We start from the raw sequence: 9,191 nt of genomic DNA, 5'->3' as shown, positions 1-9,191 counted from the left end.
TCGAAGCCAGGTGGGGCCTGGAGCGGCAGGGCCGTTGTAGCGGGCGAGGACCAAGGTAGCGGGCATGGCCCAGTATGTGCAGTATGTGGTTATGCATGGTATGTGGTAGTGTGGGGAACTCACTAAGCTTCGTGCTTACGGTTTTCATTTTTGGTTTCAGGTACTTCCGGTAGCGGAGGGAAGAGCTTGGGGTGATCGCGTGGCACACACCATAGATTAGACAGCCTGGGAATGTTTACTCTGATAATAAACATGTGTTTTGAAAACTGATACTCGTATTATGTTTTGTAATGATGATTTATTAGAAGAAGTTTTTTGTCTTAAATTTTGGGTCGTTACACAAGTCCTTGGATCCATCATTTTATCTTCATTATGTACCACTTGGAGGTATAAAGCTCCAACCTTGATTCATGTTTCTCCAGATCTTCATTAAGCTTAGATTTTTATCCCATTTGTCCTAAAACTTAGATCTTTGTGAGTACAAGGTACCCGAAAGCCTTTAACCTATCCTTTCAAATATTTTAGGGTTTTTTAAGTTATAAAAATGCAAGCTTAAATCTTGGTTTGTCCCCATGCAAGAGTTATAATGTAGCAAATTATTAAATAAGTTAGGTTTTTAGTGTTGGCTCTTTGTAGCCATGTAAAGGCATACAGATTTCAAATTTATGGCCTTAGAGGTTTTAATAAGCTCAGATCTGAAGTTTGGACGTAAGGTCCTAATGAATTAAGATCTTAATGGGAGTTTTGACTTAGGGTGCATACATCAGGCGAAAAGCATGTACATTGTGTGTACTGCACCTCGACCCTGTTGTCCCTCTTGCATCAGTCGTTGTACATGGGTCATACGACACAATTCCAACTTTTGGGCCTTGGACCATTAGGTGTTGGGCTTTTCAAGTTGAGCTGAACGGGAAGGGCAAAATGACCTTTTTTCCCCTAATAATGATATTGGTATTTTTGGACAATTTATTATGTGTTTAAAAACCAGAGTCATTTATTAGTGTTATTATTAGGAATTAATTAGTTTGAGGAGCCATGTTAGCAACAACTCAAGTGTGTGGCTCGATTATCTTCTTTTGGAGGTGAGTCGCCTCACTTGATCCATGGGTCGAAGACACCAACACCGTCTCATTACTTTGTTGTGTAGAATGATAATTGTCTCTATGATATTGCATGAAAGAACAGGATCGAGCCGTTGGAAGTTGTATGAAAGACCAGGATATGGCACCTAGCAATTGATTGAAATACTAGGATCTAGCCCCTGGATTTTTATGAAAGACCGGTATTTTCCCTTAGGCATTGCAAGGAAATACCATGATTTGGTACATGGCAGAAAGTGACTGTAAGACTATGATTTGGTCCATAACATTCGTTATCTCGTGTGTGGTATGTGGTACTTTGGGAAGCTCTCTAAGCTTCGTACTTACAGTTTTTTATGGTTTCAGGTACTTCTGGTTCGAAAGGGAAGGGCTTGTCGTGATGAAACAACATCCTCCCCTCAAGATTTCTGCATTCCGAATAATTGTACTCTAATGTTTTGAATATTATACCTGATTGTTTGATTTTGAACAATTTTTGAATGAGTTGATAAACTTCCAAATGAAAAAAATTTATCATTATTTTTGGGACGTTAAAACGAACGTGTAACATCCTATTTTCAAAACCAAAATTTTTCATTTTTAAAATTAGGTAAAACATTGTTTCCATAAAACCAAGTGAAGAAAAACCATGAGTATAAAATACAGTCATACCAAAAATTAGAGTGTCATGATAATGCGGAATCACAAAAGTTGCTGATGAGAGTGTATAGTTAAGCCTTCGTCTTCCCACGATCATCTGAAGTACCTAAAACACATTTAAATCCATAAATATAAGCAGGAAACTTAAAGTGCTCCCCACAATATCACATACAACACAACATAATAAATAACTATGGGTTATCAACAACCCTAGGACTATCAACAGTTATATCGGTTCACAACAGTCATATGGGTTATTAGCAACCCTATGGGTCATCAGCAACCATGCAGACTATCAGCAGTCCTGGAGTTATCAACAACTCAATAAATACATATAATAGAAATCAACAAATAAGTCTCAACTGGTGTAATGCCCGCAATTTAGGATTAGACATTTAAGGTATAATAATAATAATTATACATTTTATCAAACAATTAAAAAAAATATTAGAGTAATTGTACTTCATATGTGTTTCGAGATGATAAATAATTATCTTATGCACATTAAATGGACAAATATTACGAGTATCGTATATTTGTAGAAAACTTAATATAAAATTTATCGTTAAGCGATAAAATAATATTCAAAAAGAAAAAATTATTTAGGATAAATAGTCTTAATGAAACTTGTAGTAGTTGTGATCATGAATCCGTGTATATCAAGAACGTCCAAATCTAACTTCGTATGAAGAAGTTATGATATATCTAAGTTTTGCGTTTAAATCGATATGTTAAGGTGCATCATAAAAATTGAAATTAAGATAGGTTGCTTTTTATTCAAATTGATGTAAATGAAAGTCGAAGTGCTTATCAATAGGAACATGTCGATATAAAGTACACCAAAAGCTTACTTTGTATGAGGAAGTTACTATTTTTAAAGTTTCGAGTGTGACAAAGTACGACATTATCTGACACGAAAATCAAAATCAAAATCGGTTGATTCTTAGCAGAAACAATAGAAATAAAAGTTGTAGTACTCTTCAATATGAACTCAATGGTATAAAGAACTGTAACACTTTGTTTGAAATTAAATAAAATGAGTAAATAAATAATAAACTATAAAATCCCAAGATGTAATTATTATTATTATTTTATATATATTATTATAGCCAGAAGCAATAATATTTAGCGGGGTGTTGGTTTCGGGGAGTCAAATGATTCATCAGTCAAGTTGATTCTTCCTGATAATCGTGGACTAGGATTTGTGAGAATCAATTGGGATGGGTATGTATAGGTGTAATGTTTTATAGATACCTAAGTTAAGGATATATCAATATTGCAAGGTAATACTTGGTTTTGCAGGTTTGATAACTATAAATTATTATCACATTAATATTGTGGAATTGAAAACCTTATGTGTCTCACCAGGTTTCCCAACCTAACCCACTTAATTTAAATACATCACATGTTACATTGTTAAAGCTACTAGAACTTGATTAGGATGTTGAGTGATTAATAGACAACTTGAAATAGTGATCAGGACCATTAGGTCTTTACGTTGTAACAATATTATGTATTGATTATGACATCCTTAGAGTTTTTGTATTTAGAAACATCATCTTTACTCAAAGATATTTTAATAAAACAAAATATTTTCCGCAAATTTTTTATTATACTAGGATTTTACGCAAACAAAAATGATATGATTTTAAAGCATAAAGAAAGGTTTTTTTTGTTATGAAAAATAGGGAATTTCGCAACTAGTCTATCATGCACACCACCATGATATATGTAATACAGTAAGAAGACTCACCTCACAGATAACAACTCCACACATCAGCTCTCAAAAAGTGAACACTAGTACTGCGACACACCTAAACAACAGTTTAGGAGTACCCTTTCATTCTATACCCAACACCTTTAAGTTGACCAAAAGTCAACAAGGGTCAAAAGTAAATGGTCAAATTCAGCCTCAGATGACCCCCACGTCGTGGCAACATTAGGACAAACAGTCGCAAAGAATGTCCATCACCACATCGAGGTGGCCAACCCACCACGTTGTGAAAACCGCTCAAATCATCTTAATGCATTAAACCCCTAATCCTTCAAGCCCTTCATTTATACTTTCCAGAAGGTTTCCTTACTCTCAATACTTCATAAAATCATTGATTTAAAGATAGGCATATCCAATACATGTCTTGAGCTCCAGTTAGGTTAAAATGGTGAAAATGAGGCTAAGATCTCATGCATGGAACAATAACTTAATAACTCTCCAAATCTTGGACAATATACCACAAATGAACCTTAAGGACCCATAAATTCACCAACTTTATAAAAATCCATACACTAAAAGCACCTTAAAATGGAAGAAAATGGACAAAAACATAGATCTAGCAGGCTTGAACACCAAATGTAGAAGATTGAGGACTTACAATAGTCCAGAAATAGCACAAGATGATGAGAAGGATATGTTATTACTGGAACAAAAACCCAAGACACGTTCTTCATAAAGGGATCAAAAACCACCACAAAAGCTCACAAGTTTAACAATAGAGGCTAGGGTTTTCTTTAGGTTGAAAGAGAAGTGATGGAGGTTGAGGGTTTGCAAACCCTAACCATCATACCCTTTAAATAAGGCACAAAACCCGAAAAAATTAGGGTTTTTCATATTGGCTGCCTACACACCGTAGCCAACCACTTGCTAAATCGTGGTGCGCACCAATTGAAACATCCCAAAAATACAGTGTAAAAATTTCATTTTAAATCATTAATAAAACCATAATTATCATTTGACATATAAAAATCATAAGTTGTGTATCTCAAAACATCATAACATCTGTCAAATATATCAGAGTATAAACATCCCACGATGAACAAATGGTGTGTGCACTGCAATCATCCCAAGCTCTTCTTTTGAAAATCGAAGTACCTGAAACCAAAACTGAAGAACGTAAGCACGAAGCTAAGTGAGTCTCACCAAACTACCACACACCATACACATAATCATGGTACTGAGAGATACGGGCCCCGCCCACACTCCGCTAACTAGGAGATACGGGTCCCACCTACACTCCGCTGACTATGAGATAACCCCCCCCCCCTCAACCAATCATGAGATACGAGCCTTGTCCACACTAGAATAATAATGAGATACGGGCCCCGCCCACACTCACATACATAAACAAACACATACAAGTATCACACAGACAAGAAGTATAGCTATCAAACAATCTAACTGATATCTATACTCCGATAATAATGAGATACAGACCCCGCCCGCACTCAGCTACTAACATATCACATATATGCGATGGCCTTGATGCCTTCGACCCATTATTACTAAAGGAAAACTCACATCACACTGTTAAAGTCCCGCAAATAAATATCTGGCTACTAGCTGACACATCCCTAAACTGTCAACATCAAAATAAAACCCAATTAACCATTTGGGGTTCCATTGCATAACTCTAGACTTTCCCACTTAGGGTAAAAAGACTATTTTACCCCTAACCTAGCTTAGTCCAAGATTAAGGCCCAAACTCATACTCTGAAGGCCCAAAAGTCAAATAATCAACCAAGGCCCAACTATGGCCCAATTTTCCAAGTTAGGCCCAAACCCCTCACATGGTCTCACCTTAAGGCCCAACCATTTATTCTGGTCCAAACACTTGGCAGTCCAACGATCCAGTATCTCATAATCATCAAGGCTCAGTTATGGCCCATTTATGGCCCAATTTTCCTAATTGGGCTCAAGCCTATCCAACGGGCCTTATCCTAAAGCTCAATCCAATTATTCTAATCCATATATTTGTTCTTGAATGGCCTATCAAGAGCCCAATCACTAAAACCCATCAGAAAGGCCCAACAAAAAATTAGGGGTTCTGACATGAAATGATAATTAGGGTTAAGTATTCTCACTTAACCTATTAAGTACATTACTCCACTCGGACAACACACAATGGAATCAGCATAAGCCATAACTTCAGTCCACTAGTCCAAACGCGGGTCCCGACAGTCCAAAACTAACATTTTCTAAAATTAGGGTTTTCTAAACCCTAATTAAGGTTTCTAAACCCTAATTATGGTTTCTAACCCAAGCATATGCCAATTAGTCAAACGGTTAGGCTTTTAGATCAACTAGGGCTTCATTAGGTCGAGCACCACCCACTGCCACCTCGGGCAGCGGTGGTCGGCGGTGGTAGCCACTATTTCTAATGGTGGTGGTGGTGGTGGTAACTGCCCAAAAATTGCATATAAAACTTCCCACCCCTAAAGTACACACATAACACACACACACACACAACCACCCTTCATGGTGGCTGGTGGCGGCAGAAAAACGGTGGCAGTGGCGGCAACCACCACCTTAAGATAGTGGTGGTGAGTTTTATGGCCATATACTAGACCATGATAAACAACATGTATACTTAAACACCCGAACATCTGGCCACCTCCTATACGGTTGGCGTTGCCGGAAACGATGACCACAACAACCCAAAAATCACCAGCGGCCGCAATGATCTACACGATGGCAAACAACGTGAGGGACGAAGAATTGGGGAGGAATAGAGATGAAGGTTGGGCTTACCAGAACTTTTCCTTGTTGCTCATGGCCCGTACATGACGGTCAATGTCTCCTTCGTTCTTTTCCGGTTCTCCAGTCGTCCGCAATGTCTCTAGCAATAGGTGTCACAATGGTGACGTTTGACGATATCGTAACAGCGGCGTCGGAGTTAGCAATGTGGCTGCTGGGGTAGCTCCTTGAGGGTGGTGGCTATAGTATGGTGCTTCTAGGTTTAGGATTAGATGGCGGGAAGGAATGTCGACTATAACCCATGCTTTTCTTTCAAGCATTCAAGCATTTTTACAAGTTTAGTCCCTGCTCGCCATATCTTTTTCAACTTTAATCCAACATTTACCCTTTTTCCCCTGATTCCATAAATTCATTTCATTTTAGGTCTAAAACTTACCAAATATCCCCTACCTCAAAAATCTTTACAAATTGAATCTGGAATTTACCATTTAGCCCTTGTTTCACAAAAATCTATTCAAATTAAGCCCCAATAATTTACCGAGCAGTTCCCGCCTTCACAAATATTTACATAACACTCTGGAACTTACACTTTAAACCCCCAACTTCTATAATTGTAACAATTAACTCCTCGAAACCAACACCTTGCTATATTACTATTTTGAGCTACTATTCATTTATTAATTCATCTATTTATTTATTTAATAAATGGGGTGTTACACCAATGTTATGTGTTTCCTTTGGTCGTGACCACGTCGTGGTGTATCCTTCACCACGTTGTGGCCACCAAAAAACTCATACTTTAATTCTTTACTTCCAAAAAACATAAATGAATTATTTACCTGAAATAGTGTAACACCTATTCCAAGTATTATTTAAATTTTCAAGTTTTGGGGTTTTAGGCTTGGACTCGACGAGTTGGGAAGCTCTAACTCGTCTACTCGAGTCATTTATGAGGACGCGGGATTCAGATCCTTGATGAGTCGAAAGGCCCCGAGTCGACGAGTAGTCACTGTAATGAGAAACCATAATTTTCAGGGGTTTGTACCCTATTTAAAGAACTTATGGCTCATTTGCAGCCCCTTCCATCGTTCCTACATCCAGAGAAACCCTAGTTTAAGCCTTACACCTTCTTGAGAGAGAAAGAAAGAGAGCTTTTGAGAGTGGGTTTCGGTGTCTTTGTGAAGATTTTGGATTTTGAAGAAGAAGGAGCAAAGAGGGAAGCAGTAGGTCCGACATCTACCTTGCATTGGTGACCATATTGAGGTATAAAGTCACTATCTCGACCTTTAGTTGCTTAGATCTCTTTTCTTGGATGAAAATGGTCACTTTTGGTGCCAAAAGGGTGTCACATTCGGATCTAGACTTGTCACAAGGATATGGTTCCAGATCTGTACCCCTCTAGGCCTTGAATGACATAAAGTTGCTCACTTTACTCAGATTAGGCACTTTCCATGCACTAAGACCTTGTAGGAACCTTATCTTTGGTGTTTTAGCCTTGTGAGGCCTCACATGCACGTAAAGTTTGCAACTTTACGTGGTAACTTCACTAGGAGAGCTTGGATCTGAAGTTTGGGACCTTGGATCTCACTGGAAAGGACTGAACACAAAAACGATGGAAAGAACTCGTCGAGTCCCTTAGGAAACTCGATGAGTCAAGTAGGGTTTATCCATCTTCGAAATTCCAAGTGATTTCTGTAAAGGATTGGGGTTTTCGATCTGCATGGGTTTTTGGTCTATTGGACCTTGAGGAACTTGACAAGTTACACAGATAACTCGGCGAGTTAAGGAGTTACTCGAGAACTCTACAAGTTGCTGGATCCACTCGACGAGTTGAGGTCAACATTCATAGTTGACCTTGACTTTCAACAGGGTTGACTTTGGGGGTGATTATGGTAATTCGAGATTGTGACAAGTCAATTACTTGATGATTTTAGGTTGTTGAGTTGGAATAGCACGTTGGATTTATTTGATCTTAGCTTGATAGTTTAGCATTTACTAGAGACTAGTACCCTCACCATACCAATGCATCAAAGGCACCAAGGCCGACCCAATTTATGATATGTGGTTCATTAGCTGAAGTTATATTATGAGACATGGTAGTTGGTTATGTGCTAGAATGTATGCTAGTTGTTTATATCGTATGCTTATATGGAATACCATGGGAGATCCCATGATACCTAGATGTTAAACCATGTGGAGAGCCCATGGATTTCCTACTAAAGACCATGGGAGAGCCCATGGCTCTCCTATTAAAGACAATGGGAGAGCCCATGGTACTTATGTGTAAGACCATGTGGGGAGCCCATGGCATCCTGGACTAAGACCCTGTGGACGAGCCCACAACATCCCTATATGTTTTATGCATGGCTTATATGGTATATGTAGCTTTTATAGCTAATATGACATGTGTTTACATGGATTGTGTGTGGGCTATGCTCTGGGGAACTCACTAAGCATTATCTTACAATTTGTTGATTTGTTTCAGGTACTTCGAAGTCTAAGAGCAAAGGCAAGGCTTGATGGCATGATGTGTACTCTCCGGAATTTGTTTTGATGGGACACTATAATGATACTGTTATGAATTTTGAAAACAGTGGTTAAATTTATTTCACATTTTATGGGAATGTTTGGCTAGTTAAAAATGAAATTTTTATTTGAAAATTTGGGTCGTTACAAGTTGGTATCATAGCCTTGGTTTGAGGGATTTGGGCACACTCTTGGGTGTGTCAGGACTCAAAATAAGGAAATGGTAAAATTGTTTTCAAAAAATAAAAGCTAAAAACGTTTTAGAATGAGAAAAAGGAGAGTGCAATGCGCGCGATTGGCCGAGCCAAGCAAGTAGTTCCCCCAGTATGTTAGCCATGTTATACTGATGTGTGAGTTATAATTATCGTATGAATGTTGCTATGTGTATGCTTTCAAAATTGTATACAGTTAGGGTCTTATAACCTCAGAATGATCTATTTGGCCTTATTTCTTGT

Source organism: Lactuca saligna, chromosome 6, assembly GCF_052625555.1.
Source record: "Lactuca saligna cultivar CGN05327 chromosome 6, ASM5262555v1, whole genome shotgun sequence".
Classification (NCBI taxonomy): domain Eukaryota; kingdom Viridiplantae; phylum Streptophyta; class Magnoliopsida; order Asterales; family Asteraceae; genus Lactuca; species Lactuca saligna.
The sequence above is the reverse complement of the archived record's forward strand: the minus strand, read 5'-3'. Positions refer to the sequence as shown.